Raw genomic sequence first — 15,040 nt, forward strand, 5'->3', positions numbered from 1 at the left:
AGTGCAGGGAGTGAGGCGCGTCGAAAGGAGGCCTGCTCAATCATTAGCCATGAAGGCATATCATTCTGACGGATCCCAGGTAAACTTTCCCTTCAGACAGTCACAATGTTCAGATTGGCAGCCCAATAATACAGTTTAAAGTGAGGAAGGCCAAAACCCCCCTCTATCTTGTACTTGCATAAATGCTTCATTGAAATTCTGGCTGCCTTGTTATCCCATAAAAATTGAATTCCTATTGAATCCAATTTCTTAAAATAGCTTTGTGGTATGAAATTGGGTAGATATTGGAAGAGGTAAAGAAACCTGGGTAGGGCAACCATTTTAATAGAATTTATACGACCAACCAAGGAAATAGGCAGAGTACTCCAAAAATCTATATTTTGTTTAAGCTTATCAATTTTCATGTCCCAATTCGTTTTCAATAGCTAATCAAATGTTATTGTCACTACAATGCCAAGGCTTGTGAACTTGTCCATCACAGTTCTAAATGGGGTAGGTTGCAGAAATTGCATATCCACAGGCCGTGATATCGGCATCAATTCGGCTTTCTTTTTTTTAAATCTTGTAGCCAGAGAAGGAGACAAATGTATTTATCAAGTTAAGTAAGAGGGGAATAGAAATTTTAGGCTTGGATAAAAACAAAAGAACATCGTCTGCATAGAGGGAGATTTTGTGCTGCTTGTCTTTTATCTTAACGGGAGCTATATCGGCACGTACACGAATGAGAGTAGCGAGGGGTTCCATGGCTATAGCGAAGAGAACAGGCGAAACAGGGCACCCATGTCGGCAGCCTTTGAACAGGTGGAATGACTGCGACATCTCCTGATTGGTTACCACGGATGCCATTGGGTGTGCATAAATAATTCTTATCCAATTAATACATTCCTTTCCAAACCCGAAATGCTCCAGAACCGACGTCACATACTTCCACTCAATCTGATCAAACGCCTTCTCTGCATCAAGAGCAATTACCACTGCTTCAACTTGATGATCATGATACATTACGTTGAAAAGGCGTCTCAAATTGTAGTATATATGTCGGCCTGGAATAAAACCTGTCTGGTCATGGTGTAAGATGTCAGAAATATATTATTTCAATCGGTTTGCCAAAATCTTTGTCAACACCTTATTTTCTATGGGGAGCAACGACACGGGGCGATAAGACGACATCTCCATGGAATCTATATATTTTTTCAAGATCAGTGCTATAGTAGCCTCATACAGTGTTTACAGGAGTTTGGCATTTTCTTTGGAAAGTTTCAACATTTGCAACAGAAGTGGAGCTAGACTTGCGCAGTACTTCTTATAGAATTCTATTACATATCCATCGTGCCCAGAGGCCTTGCTGTTTGGAAATTGTGCTATCGCTGCGTTAATCTCCTCTACAGTTATCCCGGCATTGAGTGCAGCAGCTCCCCCCTTTGTCTAGTTTAGGAAGTTCACAATCAGTGAGAAAGCATTCCATAGTTTGTGGAGCAGTAGCATCGCATTTCGATTGATATAGCTCTGAGTAAAACTGCGCAAAGCATTTATTAATTTCCTGCGGATCTGTTACTATTTTACCATTCTTGTCTTTTATTTTATGAATAGCTCTAGATGCATGTACATGCCTTAGCTGTCTTGCTTATAATTTATGTGGTTTGTCACCCAGTTCAAAATAACTTTGTTGTGTTCTTGCAAGTAAAGAGCCCACCCGTTTTGAAAGGATGGTATCGTATTCATATTTCAACTTTGTGATCTTCTCAAGGACTGCATTCGAGGAAATCGTTCTAAATACGTTCTCCTGTTCGCCCTAACTCTCTTTCAGTTTCTTTCAGCCTAGTATTGGTGCGTTTCTTCCTCTCCGATGTATATGAAATAATGTGACCTCTAATCACAGCCTTGAGAGATTCCCTAAGGGTAGAGTTGTCAACATCCCCCGTGTCGTTAGCTCCAAGGAAAAAAGCTATCTGCTCCTTCAAATACTAACAAAAAGTATAATCTTTCAATAAGTAAGCGTCTAAGCGCCACGGTCGCCGACCTGCAGACATAATATTATTGTCCAGTTTCAGCACCATGGACAGTGGAGAGTGGTCTGTAATTAGAATCGGGTGATATGACTTCTGAACTGACAAAAATAAAGAATAATCCCTATCTGTTGGGTGCGTCAGTCTCCAAATATCGACAATGTTAAGGTTTGTCATCAATGTATTTAGACAGACACTGGTATTTGATTGTTCAAGTGACCTTGATAGCTGTTTATCTAAAAGAGGATCTAACGTACAGTTAATGTCGCCTCAAACAATGGCCTAAAAATACCCTTTGAAAACAGAATGGATCATCTGATGAGAGGTTACATGCAAACACACTCTTTCTTTCTCTTGTTCCCTCTTTCCCCTATGCTAGCTGTCAAATTACATTCTATGAGGAAGACAGAAAACGAGAGAGAGCGCGCGAGAGAGAGAGCGAGAGAGAGTACAGCTAAAAAATAAAATAAAAGAGTGGAAGAAAACTAAAGAAAGTAGAGTCTCTTTAGAGTGCTGAGTTAACCCCAGTGGGCTGTTGTTAAACGTAGGCCCAGACTCTACCTCAGGCTCTGCCTTTCATTTTACACCCCACTCCCTTCTTCTTTCCCTTCCTCTCTCCTGTTCTACACTCCTCCTCCGCTTCGTTCTATCTATCCATCCGGGTACGGATTCAAAGCATCTTCCTTCTCTAATTGAGACAGCCTGAGAGAGTCGGCCAAGAACAAGCGGTTTGCAAACACACACACACACACACACACACACACACAGGCAGACAGACAGTGACACACACTCACAAGCACATGCACGCACACACGCAAACACACACATACTATCAATAAACACTGATATACCCTGATAAGAACATAAGACACACACTACCACCCACTTTATGCACGTAGCTACTAGCTACACACACAAACATGCCTTGCATGACAAGTAAGTACAACACATCTCTGACCTATTACATGGAGTGCAATTTAATGAAGATCAAGCCATCATCATAAGATCAGAGAACAACTTTTCCTCCTGGAGGGAGATTCATACAAAGAGATTACAGAGCTAGAGCTGTAGAGAAAACCTTGAGACAGGGTGCTGGAGGTATTATCACACAAACACACATACAAACACACACACACACACACTGCTGCCATCGGACAAAGGGATTTATACTAATCCTCCTATGAGCAGATGAGATGAAGTCGGAAACAAAATGCCGCAGGACAACTGGGATTGTGTACTATGGCAGATAAAGAGAGAGAGAGAGAGAGAGAGAGAGAGAGAGAGAGAGAGAGAGAGAGAGAGAGAGAGAGAGAGAGAGAGAGAGAGAGAGAGAGAGAGAGAGAGAGAGAGGAAATGATGGAGGGAGGAAGGGAGGGAGAGGGAGAAGATAAAATAGTGGTAGAGAGGGGGGATGGAGAAAGGGAGAATTTAGAAGAGTGAGAGTGAGAGAAGAGAGGAGGAAGGCGCTCTAGCCCAGACACCACAGTATATATACCACAGCATTGACCCTCCTCTATAGAAGCCTCTAGCCCAGACACCACAGTATATATACACCACAGCATTGACCCTCCTCTACAGAAGCCTCTAGCCCAGACACCACAGTATATATACCACAGCATTGACTCTCCTCTACAGAAGCCTCTAGCCCAGACACCACAGTATATATACCACAGCATTGACCCTCCTCTATAGAAGCCTCTAGCCCAGACACCACTGTATATATACCACAGCATTGACCCCCCTCTACAGAAGCCTCTAGCCCAGACACCACAGTATATATACCACAGCATTGACTCTCCTCTACAGAAGCCTCTAGCCCAGACACCACAGTATATATACCACAGCATTGACCCCCCTCTACAGAAGCCTCTAGCCCAGACACCACAGTATACAGTGCCTTCGGAAAGTATTGAGACCCCTTGACTTTTTCTACATTTTGTTAGGTTACAGCCTTATTCTAAAATGGATTAAATAAAATAAATTATTTAGCAAACTACACACAATACCCCATAATGACAAAGCGAAAACATGTTTTTAGAAATTTCTGCAAATATATTAAATAATAAAAAACAGAAATATCTTATTTACAGAAGTATTCAGACCCTTTGCTATGAGACTCGAAGTTGAGCTCAGATGCATCCTGTTTCCATTGATCATCCTTGAGATGTTTCTACAACTTGATTGGAGTCCACCTGTGGTAAATTCAATTGATTGGACATGATTTGGAAAGGCACACACCTGTCTATATAAGGTCCCACAGTTGACAGTGCATGGCAGAGCAAAGACCAAGCCAAGAGGTCGAAGGAATTGTCCGTAGAGCTCCGAAACAGGATTGTGTCGAGGCACAGATCTGGGGAAGGGTACCAAAAAATGTCTGCAGCATTGAAGGTCCCCAAGAACACAGTGGCCTCCATCATTCTTAAATGAAAGAACTTTGGAAACACCAAGACTCTTCCTAGAGCTGGCTGCCCGGCCAAACTGAGCAATCGGGGGAGAAGGGTCTTGGTCAGCGAGGTGACCAAGAATCCGATGGTCACTCTGACAGAGCTTTAGAGTTCCTCTGTGGAGATGGGAGAAACTTCCAGAAGGACAACCATCTCTGCAGCACTCCACCAATCAGGCCTTTATGGTAGAGTGACCAGACGGATGCCACTCCTCAGTAAAAGGCACATGACAGCCCTCTTGGAGTTTGCCAAAAGGCACCTAAAGACTCTCAGACCATTAGAAACAAGATTCGCTGGTCAGATGAAACCAAGATTGAACTCTTTGGCCTGAATGCCAAGCATCACGTCTGGAGGAAACCTGGCATCATCCCTATGGTGAAGCATCGCGGTGGCAGCATCATGCTGTGGGGATGTTTTTCAGCGGCAGGGATTGGAAGACTAGTCAGGATCGATGGAAAGATGAACGGAGCAAGAGAGATCCTTGATGAAAACCTGCTCCAGAGCTCTCAGGACCTCAGACTGGGGCGAAGGTTCACCTTCCAACAGGACAACGACCATAAGCACACAGCCAAGACAATGCAGGAGTGGCTTCGGGGCAAGTCTCTGAATGTCCTTGAGTAGCCCAGCCAGAGCCCGGACTTGAACCCGATAGAACATCTCTGGACAGACCTGAAAATAGCTGTGCAGCAACACTCCCCATCCAACCTGGCAGCGCTTGAGAGGATCTGCAGAGAAGAATGGGAGAAACTCCCTAAATACAGGTGTGCCAAGCTTGCAGCGTCATACCCAAGAAGACTCGAGGCTGTAATCGCTGCCAATGGTGCTGCAACATAGTACTGAGTAAAGGGTCTGAATACTTAAGTAAATGTGATATTTGAGTTTTTTATTTTTATTATAAATTAGCAAACATTTCTAAAAACCTGTTTTTGCTTTGTCATTATGGGGTATTGTGTGTAGATTGATGAGAGAAAAAAACAATTTAATCAATTTTAGAATAAGGCTGTAACCTAACAAAATGTGGAAAAAGTCAAGGTGTCTGAATACTTTCTGAAGGCACTGTATTGCATTGACCCTCCTCTACAGAAGCACCCCCTTGACAGGGACATTGACTACAGCCTTTACTCTCTAAATCCTATCTCTGGCATGCAGCTAAGCCACTGACCAGACACAAACCTCCATATTCCTGTGTATGACTGCCTGTTTGTGTGTTAACATGTCTCTCAATCCATCATCTACAACAGTATTTCCCAGCCCTGGTCCTCCAGTACCCATTTTTATTCTAACCCTGGACAAGCACACTTGATTCAACATGTCAACTAATCATCAAGCCCTCAATGAGTTGAATGAGGTGTGTTTGTCCAGGGCTACAACTAAACTGGAGGACCAGGGTTGGGAAACATTGATCTACAACATCCCAAATTCATGTGCATTACCAGCATGCTCACAAAAGTGGGTTAACTACATCATATGCACCAGATAAAAACATGCACACATACGCACAAACAGGGTTAAGTGCCTTGCTCAAGGGCACAACATCATAATGTTGTCCTCACTTCTCAGAATTTTAGTTTCTTTACTATTCTTGTGAGGACTTCTGGTACTCACAAGTATAGTAAAACGTGTACACACACACACACACACACACACACACACACACACACACACACACACACACACACACACACACACACACACACACACACACACACACACAGACCAGTGCCAATACGAGACAGAGGGACAACTGTGACACAGCATGAGAGCTGGCAGGAGGTTGACAACCAAACATACCATCAAAACAACAACAACACCACCTTAATTAAACCTCCACCTAACGCCATGACAACACAGAGAGAGAGGGGGATGAAACCAGGTCCACGGTGAGAGACAGAAATAAAGAGAGAGAGAAGGATTCAGAAAGCTTTGCGGTTAATGCTATCACTACACAGAGAGACAGGGGGTGACACTAGAAAAAACAGAGATGAGAGAGAGAGAATAACAGACCGATAAACAGAGAGAGAAACAGAGAGAGAAAGGGGGATGACACCAGGTCTACAGTAGAAGAGAGATAAACAGAGAAGCTCTGCCGTTACCTTTTCGTGCGTCGAAACATGTTGCTACTGGATGCGCTGCGAGGTGCTGCTTTGGCAAACCCACAGGAGACCAGCTGAGCCAGAGCCCACACAGACAGACAGACAGACACGCAGGCAGTCAAGAGGCTGAATACACACTCCACAGCACCAGCATGGCAGCCTGACGGGGAGTGTGTGTGTGTCAGAGAGCGAGAGAAACAGAGAAAGAGAGAGGGTGGAGAGGAAATGTCAGCAGAGCTACAGACAGCGAAAGAGAGAGAGAGCGATGGAGCGAACGAGAGAGGGAGAGTGAGAGAGAGAGGAGGAGAGAAAAAGAGGGAGGGAACAGACTGCCTTGCTTCCCTCTCAGAAAGAGGGAGGATTCTGGGGCTGCTCTCAAGGGCAGGGAGTGTAGAGCGATGGAGAGAGACAGAGAGGGGAGGGGAGGGGGGAGATATAGAGTAATAACAGCAGGGATGTGTGTGAGTGTGAAAGCTATCTGAGGGAGGAGAGCAGAGAGCAGTGGACTGTGGACTAATGTAAATGTAAATGACAAGACAGAGGAAGAGAGAGAGGGGGAGAGAGAGAGCGAGAGGGAGGGAGGGAGGATGAGGTGACAGCTTGGTGTGTGTGTGTGTGTGTGTGTGTGTGTGTGTGTGTGTGTGTGTGTGTGTGTGTGTGTGTGCATGACGACAGCAGCACAGGGGGGTATGGCTACCAAAACAGAGACTGGTACTTATTGGAAAGCTTGAAACAGCAAGTGCAGTAGGAATCGCATAACAACAGCAATAGGATATGTCATTTTGTACCCTCCCCCTCTCCTCTCATCTCTTGCTCTCTCTCCTCCCTCCCTCTCTCTCCCTCTCCAACAAACAACCACCCTGCCGTTTCATAAAATCCTTCCTTTTCTCCAACAAATGTATGATGATCTGTGACATCATACATTTGCACTAGATGTTGCAGGAAGAAGCATTAAGTGCAACAACACCACACACACTGCCAAGGGAAAACGTCATCATGAGGACACACACACACAAGCGCACAGACACACCGACACACACACTCAACAAAATAATTAAACTAATCCGACAGTCCAATTGCAATACTACACATACACACTGTCAAGGGAGAATGTCATCATGGAGCGCTAAGATAGCACAGAGAGCACAAAATAATTCAACAAATCTTATTCACCTAGCAAGTGCAATGCTACTAAATGCTGACCAGGACTGACAGTTGCACAGCACTGATGATGGGACTAATTAAATAATAGATGTCCCTCTAATGTAGACTAGGGCTGCATCCCAAACGGCACCCTATGGGCCCTCGTCAAAAGTAGTGCACTATGTAGGGAATAGGGTGCCATTTGGGACACAGCCTAGTAGGGAGTCTGAGCTGAGAGACGAGGCTGTGGCTGAAATATACAAGACAGGGAGACAGCACTAGTGCATATCAGTGAAGGGAGGGGCTACGATGGTTAATATGGTTGCAAAATGCAGGTAACTTTCCAAAAATCTCCAGGTTTTCCAGAAATCCCAGAATCAGAAAGGAATAAGCAGGTAATACGGAACCTCAAACCAGGATTTCTGGAATTTTAGGAAAGTTAATGGAATTTTGCAATACTAATGATGACTAATGTACAAGTATGCATGTATCTGTATTGCTTTGCTGACATGGTAGTTTGGGGAGACACAGTGAGCAAAGATACAGAGAGACAGAAGGAGGAGTCTGATCTTACAGAGAGAGAGAGAGAGAGAGAGAGAGAGAGAGAAAGTGAGAGAGAGCGAGAGAGGGAGAGAGATACTGGGAGAGCGACAGAGGAGTTCCTAGCTCCACCTATGTTCAGTGTCCTGTTGTGACATCTGCTGCCCTGAGGTAAAGGTCAGAGGTCATGGACAACACCCCGAGGAAGTGACCTGACATGGTGGGGAGGGTCACCGATCACCATGACGATAAAAACCATATTGTGAGTCACTGGTCACTTAAACATAGCCTAAATACCACACTGATAGTGACTCAGTCACTGGCCACTCAAACCCTTGTCCAAATGTCACACACACAGATAAACACCAGACATGTCAACGACACACAAACACACACACACACACACAACAAATACCTCAGCTTTTTGAAACGCCTAACACCTCCAGACAGCCTCCGTGCCCAGAGGCAGAACAGGAAATACTGCAGACTGCAGAGCATGCAAAATCAAACAAAATGTAAATGAAATGCTTTTTGAAAAACGCCTCTGCAAATGCTTTATATTCATCCCGTATTCATATTATATTCATTTCACCCATACAATAATTGGTACCTTCTATGCTACAATGGTAATTTTACAGTAAATGTGATGTATTGAGAAAAATCTATGTGGCTAACATACACAGCATAGCACAGCAGCTAGCTAGGCCTACATGCCACAGCGCCATGGTAGCCAGTAGCCACAGATTCAAACACAGAGAAAAGCGCTTTTAGCACTTACCAGCTACACTACTCTAAATCCATCTATAAAAGGTGAGGATATTTAAAACCTACCTTTGTCATGAGCCCTCTCACTCCACCGGGTTACCACCTTAATTGGTTTCCACTATCTTCCACTCTGCTCACCTCCCTCTCTCTACTCAGCCTAACTAGCTCCACCTGTCCCTGCTCTGCTCGGCTCTAATTACTCTGCCAGCTGCGCTGCATTACCCACTAACCTCTCCCAGTATTTAAGGCCCTGTCTTTCAGCTCTCCGGTGTCAGATCGTCTGCAAAGCTCACACCCGGAACCTGTTTGCTCGCGCTTCTGGCTCACCCTGGTTTTGTGACCCCCGGACCTGCCTGTTTTTTTGGATACTCTTCTGCCTCAGGAGATCCAGACCTGCTTCTGCCATTACGACTCCTGACTACTCTTCAATCCCGGTAACTCTGACCAGCCTTCTGCCTTGCTACTACGTATTTTGGATTTCCCTTGAACTGTACTGCTGCCTGGTTTCATTCCGCCCTGTTGTGTCTGTGTCTCCCCCCAGGACTTCTGGACCACCCACCACCGGCTTCATAGGACGCATCGCTGCCACTGGGGGGCACAGACCCAGCGCATTGGACGGGATCCCTGTTACCCCTGGAGCCTTCATTCACTCCCTACTTCCCTTTTCCCTTAAGTTTAATAAACTTTCTGGTGTGACGCAATTGTGGTCCTCTGGTCGTCTGTCTGAACCGTGACAGTACGATCTGACCATTATGGACTCAGCGCACACTTTCCCCGACATGGAAACCGATGAGCATGAGCAGCAGTTCCAGCAGCAGCAACAACAACTCGCCATGATCATTCAACTCCTCACCAACCTTACCCCAGCCAGTCTGCCCACCAGCCCAGCCCCCGAGTTACCTGCCCCGGTCATTGCAGCCGCTGCTCCGAACCCAAGATTGGAAACCCCGAGCGGTTCAACGGCGATTCAACCCAGGTCCGGCCATTCCTGACTAGCTGCCGACTTCAGTTCTCCTTGCAGCCAAGGACCTTCGCCACGGAGGGGGCTAAAGTTGGGTATGCCATCACTCACCTGACGGGCCGAGCTCGACTCTGGGGAACAGCAGAGTTCGAACGTCAAACCCCCGCATGTGCAACCTTCGACCTGTTTGCTGAGGAGATGCTGAAGGTGTTTGACCTGGATTCACCCACCGCAGAGGCGTCTCGTGAACTGTTCAGTATTCGACAAGGCAGACGTACAGTCGCAGACCATTCCATCGACTTCCGAACCCTGGCTAGACGAAGTTCTTGGAACACACCATCGTTGGTGGACGCGTTCTTCCATAGTTTGGCTGACTATATCAAGGACGAGTTGGTCTCCCATGAACTGCCTTCCACTCTTGATGAAGCCATCGCACTGACTGTCAGGATCGACAGAAGGATACAGACCCGTCGTCGTGAGAGGGGGCGCCAAGGTCCACCTACTACCGGCATTCGGAGAGATCCGACTGGGCTCCTGTCATCTACTGCCACTCACCCAGGTCAGCTTGATCAGTCTGAGCCTATGGAGATTGGGCGAGCCTCCCTCACTCCTGCAGAGCGCCAGCGCCGCTTCACCTCAAACCTCTGCCTCTATTGTGGAGGTGATGGACATCGTGTGGTAACCTGCCCTTTAAAGGGCCGAAGCTCACCGGGCGTAGGGGGAGTCCGGTTGAGTTCAATGACCATCCAGTCCTCCGACCGCAAACCCCTGCTGCAAGTTCACCTCCGCCTCTCTGACTCAACTCACACCCTGGCTGCTCTGGTGGATTCTGGCGCCGAAGCCAACATAATGGACATCAAGCTGGCACGCCAACTGGGACTGGAGAACCTCCGTTTGACACCTCCTATTCCTGCCCGGGCACTGGACGGACACTTACTCGGATCGGTCACTCATGTCACGGCCCCGGTCTCGATGGGTCTGTCCGGAAACCATCAAGAAACTATCCAGTTTCACCTGCTCCCCTCTCCAGGCCAACCCCTCATCCTGGGTTACCCATGGCTCCGCCCGGCACAACCCTCAGCTCGACTGGGTGACCGGGGTGATCAGGGAGTGGGGAGAGGACTGCCACCGAACCTGCCTGCTTGCTGCCGCACTACCCCCTCGGCCAGTACCTACTAACTCCGCTCCTGACCTCTCCAATGTCCCAGAATGCTACCATGGTCTCAGAGAGGTGTTTAACAAAGCAAGAGCCACATCTCTGCCCCCTCACCGACCGTACGACTGTGCCATCGACCTCCTCCCTGGAACAGCTCCTCCAAGGGGTCATCTTTATTCGTTGTCTGCTCCTGAAAGAAAGTCCATGGAGGACTACATCAATGGCTCTCTGTCCGCAGGATTAATCCGTTCATCTTCATCTCCTGCTGGTGCTGGCTTCTTCTTTGTGGGGAAGAAGGACGGATCTCTTCGCCCCTGCATCGACTACAGGGGACTCAACGACATCACAGTGAAAAACCGTTACCCTCTGCCTCTGCTCACCTCTGCTTTTGAGTTGCTCCAGGGAGCCACTGTTTTTACCAAGTTGGATCTCAGAAACGCTTACCACCTAGTGCGGATCCGGGAGGGAGATGAATGGAAAACCGCATTCAATACACCAACAGGCCACTACGAGTATCTGGTTATGCCTTTTGGCCTCACCAATGCTCCTGCTGTGTTCCAGGCTCTAGTGAATGATGTACTGCGGGACATGTTAAACAAGTTTGTCTTCGTTTACCTGGATGACATCTTAATTTACTCCAGAAACCTGTCTGAACACACCCGCCATGTCCAGCAAGTCCTTCATCGTCTTCTGGAGAATTCCCTCTACGCCAAGGCAGAGAAATGTGAGTTTCACGTCAAGACAGTGGCCTTCCTGGGGTACATAGTGGCAGAAGGAAGTATCCAAATGGATCCTGCCAAAGTATCAGCAGTCACTTCATGGCCAGTTCCGGAGAACAGAAAGAAGCTGCAACAGTTTCTGGGGTTTGCTAACTTCTATAGGAAGTTTATCCGGAACTACAGTACCGTTGCTGCCCCTCTCACTGCTCTAACCAGCACCAAGCAACCCTTCACCTGGACCCCAGCAGCCGACAAAGCCTTCAGTACCCTCAAGGTGAGGTTCACCTCCGCTCCCATCCTCCAGATGCCTGATGTGGACCGGCAATTCATTGTGGAGGTGGACGCCTCGGATGTGGGAGTTGGTGCTGTGATTTCTCAGTGGGCTGCGGAGGATAGGAAGCTCCATCCCTGTGCCTTTTTCTCACGTCGGTTGTCCCCCTCTGAGTGCAATTACGACATAGGGAACCGTGAGCTGCTGGCTGTGAAGCTTGCCTTGGAGGAGTGGCGTCACTGGCTGGAGGGGTCCACCATTCCATTTCTCGTTTGGACCGATCATAAGAACTTGGAGTACATCCGCACGGCCAAACGGTTGAACTCCAGGCAGTCCCGCTGGGCCCTGTTCTTCACCAGGTTTAATTTCACTCTGTCATACCGGCCTGGATCACGCAACACCAAGCCAGACGCCCTCTCCCGTCAATTCCAGAAGGATGACACCCCCTCCAAGGACCCTGTGTCGATTCTGCCAAGTCCCTGCATCGTTGCAGCTCTGACCTGGGCTGTTGAGGAACAGGTGCTGGAGGCTCTCCGTAACCAGCCAGGTCCCAGCACTTGCCCAGCTGACCGCCTTTTTGTCCCCGAAGACCTGAGGTCCCAGGTCATTCAGTGGGGACATGACTCCCGCCTAGCTTGTCACCCTGGCTCCACCCGCACTTACAACCTGCTCGCCCAGAGGTTCTGGTGGCCCTCTCTGAGGAAGGATGTACGGGAATTCGTCCAAGCCTGCCCCATCTGCAACCAACACAAGTCGTCCTGCCAGCCCCCAGCCGGATTGCTGCAGCCCCTGCCTGTGCCCAGACGTCCCTGGTCTCACATCGCCCTTGACTTTGTCACGGGGCTGCCCCCCTTCAAGTGGCATGACCGTCATTCTCACCATCGTTGACCGTTTCAGCAAGATGGCACACTTCATTCCCCTCCCCAAGCTCCCAACCGCCAAGGAGACCGCCCAGGTGGTCCTGGAACACGTCTTCCGGATCCACGGACTGCCAAGGGATGTTGTTTCTGACCGTGGTCCACAATTCTCCTCCGCTTTTTGGAAGGAGTTCTGTCACCTGCTGGGAGCCACAGTCAGTCTGACTTCCGGATTCCATCCCCAATCCAATGGGCAGTCAGAGCGGGCTAATCAGGAGCTCGAGAAGGCACTGCGATGCATGACTTCACGCAACCCCCACTCCTGGTCGCAGCAATTGACATGGGTGGAGTACGCACACAATTCTCTGACCTGCTCTGCCATCGGTATGTCCCCTTTCCAATGTGTTTATGGATACCAGCCTCCTCTATTTGCCAGCCAGGAGGAGGAGGTTACTTGCCCATCTGCACTTGCTTTTGCCCGTCGATGTCGCCGCACCTGGTCACAAGCCCGAGCCACACTCCTCAGGTCCGTTGCCAGCTACACTACCGGGGCCAACCGTCGGAGAATTCCTGCTCCCACCTACCATGTTGGTCAAAGGGTGTGGTTGTCATCGAAGAACCTGCCACTCAGGGTGGAGTCGCAGAAGCTGGCACCTCGGTTCATTGGCCCATTCCCTATCATAAGAGTGATTAGCCCAACTGCTGTCCGGCTCCAACTGCCTAATTCCCTGAGGGTGCACCCCACTTTCCATGTGTCTAAGATTAAGCCCATCCATGAGAGTCCGCTGGTCCCTGCTGCGCCTGGTCCTCCTCCTCCACGGCTCGTCGATGGTGGTCTGGTTTACACCGTCCGCCGCCTGCTTCGGTCCAGACGGAGGGGTAGGGGTCTCCAGTACCTCATTGACTGGGAGGGCTATGGACCTGAGGAAAGGACCTGGGTGCCAGCTAGTCGGATTGTGGATAGGACTCTCATCACCGCTTTCCACCAACGGCATCCTGATCAACCTGCAATCCGTAGGGGCCGCCCCAGAGGGGTCCCTAACCGTCCGGCCCGCTCGGCTTCCTGTCCTGTGCCTGATCCTGTCTCGGGACCTGTCCCATCTCCCGACCACGGCCCTCCGGCTTCCTCCGAGGATGAGGACGTTCACTCGGACCGTTCGGAGGAGTTCTAGCCCTCCTCCGGCTCCCCTCCTCCCGCCCGGCGTGGTGTTGCTCTTGGGACTTCTGGGGCCGTCCCTTGGGGGGGTTCTGTCATGAGCCCTCTCACTCCACCGGGTTACCACCTTAATTGGTTTCCACTATCTTCCACTCTGCTCACCTCCCTCTCTCTACTCAGCCTAACTAGCTCCACCTGTCCCTGCTCTGCTCGGCTCTAATTACTCTGCCAGCTGCGCTGCATTACCCACTAACCTCTCCCAGTATTTAAGGCCCTGTCTTTCAGCTCTCCGGTGTCAGATCGTCTGCAAAGCTCACACCCGGAACCTGTTTGCTCGCGCTTCTGGCTCACCCTGGTTTTGTGACCCCGGACCTGCCTGTTTTTTTGGATACTCTTCTGCCTCAGGAGATCCAGACCTGCTTCTGCCATTACGACTCCTGACTACTCTTCAATCCCGGTAACTCTGACCAGCCTTCTGCCTTGCTACTACGTATTTTGGATTTCCCTTGAACTGTACTGCTGCCTGGTTTCATTCCGCCCTGTTGTGTCTGTGTCTCCCCCCAGGACTTCTGGACCACCCACCACCGGCTTCATAGGACGCATCGCTGCCACTGGGGGGGCACAGACCCAGCGCATTGGACGGGATCCCTGTTACCCCTGGAGCCTTCATTCACTCCCTACTTCCCTTTTCCCTTAAGTTTAATAAACTTTCTGGTGTGACGCAATTGTGGTCCTCTGGTCGTCTGTCTGAATCGTGACAACCTTAGCCTAGTTTAGATATAGTAGTATTGTGCAAAAGAAAACAGTTTAGTCATACTGACTCAGCTAATAGACAGAGGACTTTCTATCACTCAAATCTTCATTCATTTCTGTTTTGAATACAATATTTAATGACTGTTTAGTCGCTGTGTGTAGGTGTACTACTGATA

At 48.7% G+C, this 15,040-nt stretch overlaps 1 protein-coding gene across 1 annotated transcript in view; it reads right to left on the reverse strand.

Moving 5' to 3' along the window:
• The window catches only part of LOC121553825 (microtubule-associated serine/threonine-protein kinase 1), a 101,824-nt gene that overhangs the window by 74,106 nt on the left and 12,678 nt on the right, over window positions 1–15,040 (reverse strand). The gene's annotated exons all lie outside the window — the stretch shown is intronic.

This window comes from Coregonus clupeaformis, chromosome 38 (assembly GCF_020615455.1).
Source record: "Coregonus clupeaformis isolate EN_2021a chromosome 38, ASM2061545v1, whole genome shotgun sequence".
Classification (NCBI taxonomy): domain Eukaryota; kingdom Metazoa; phylum Chordata; class Actinopteri; order Salmoniformes; family Salmonidae; genus Coregonus; species Coregonus clupeaformis.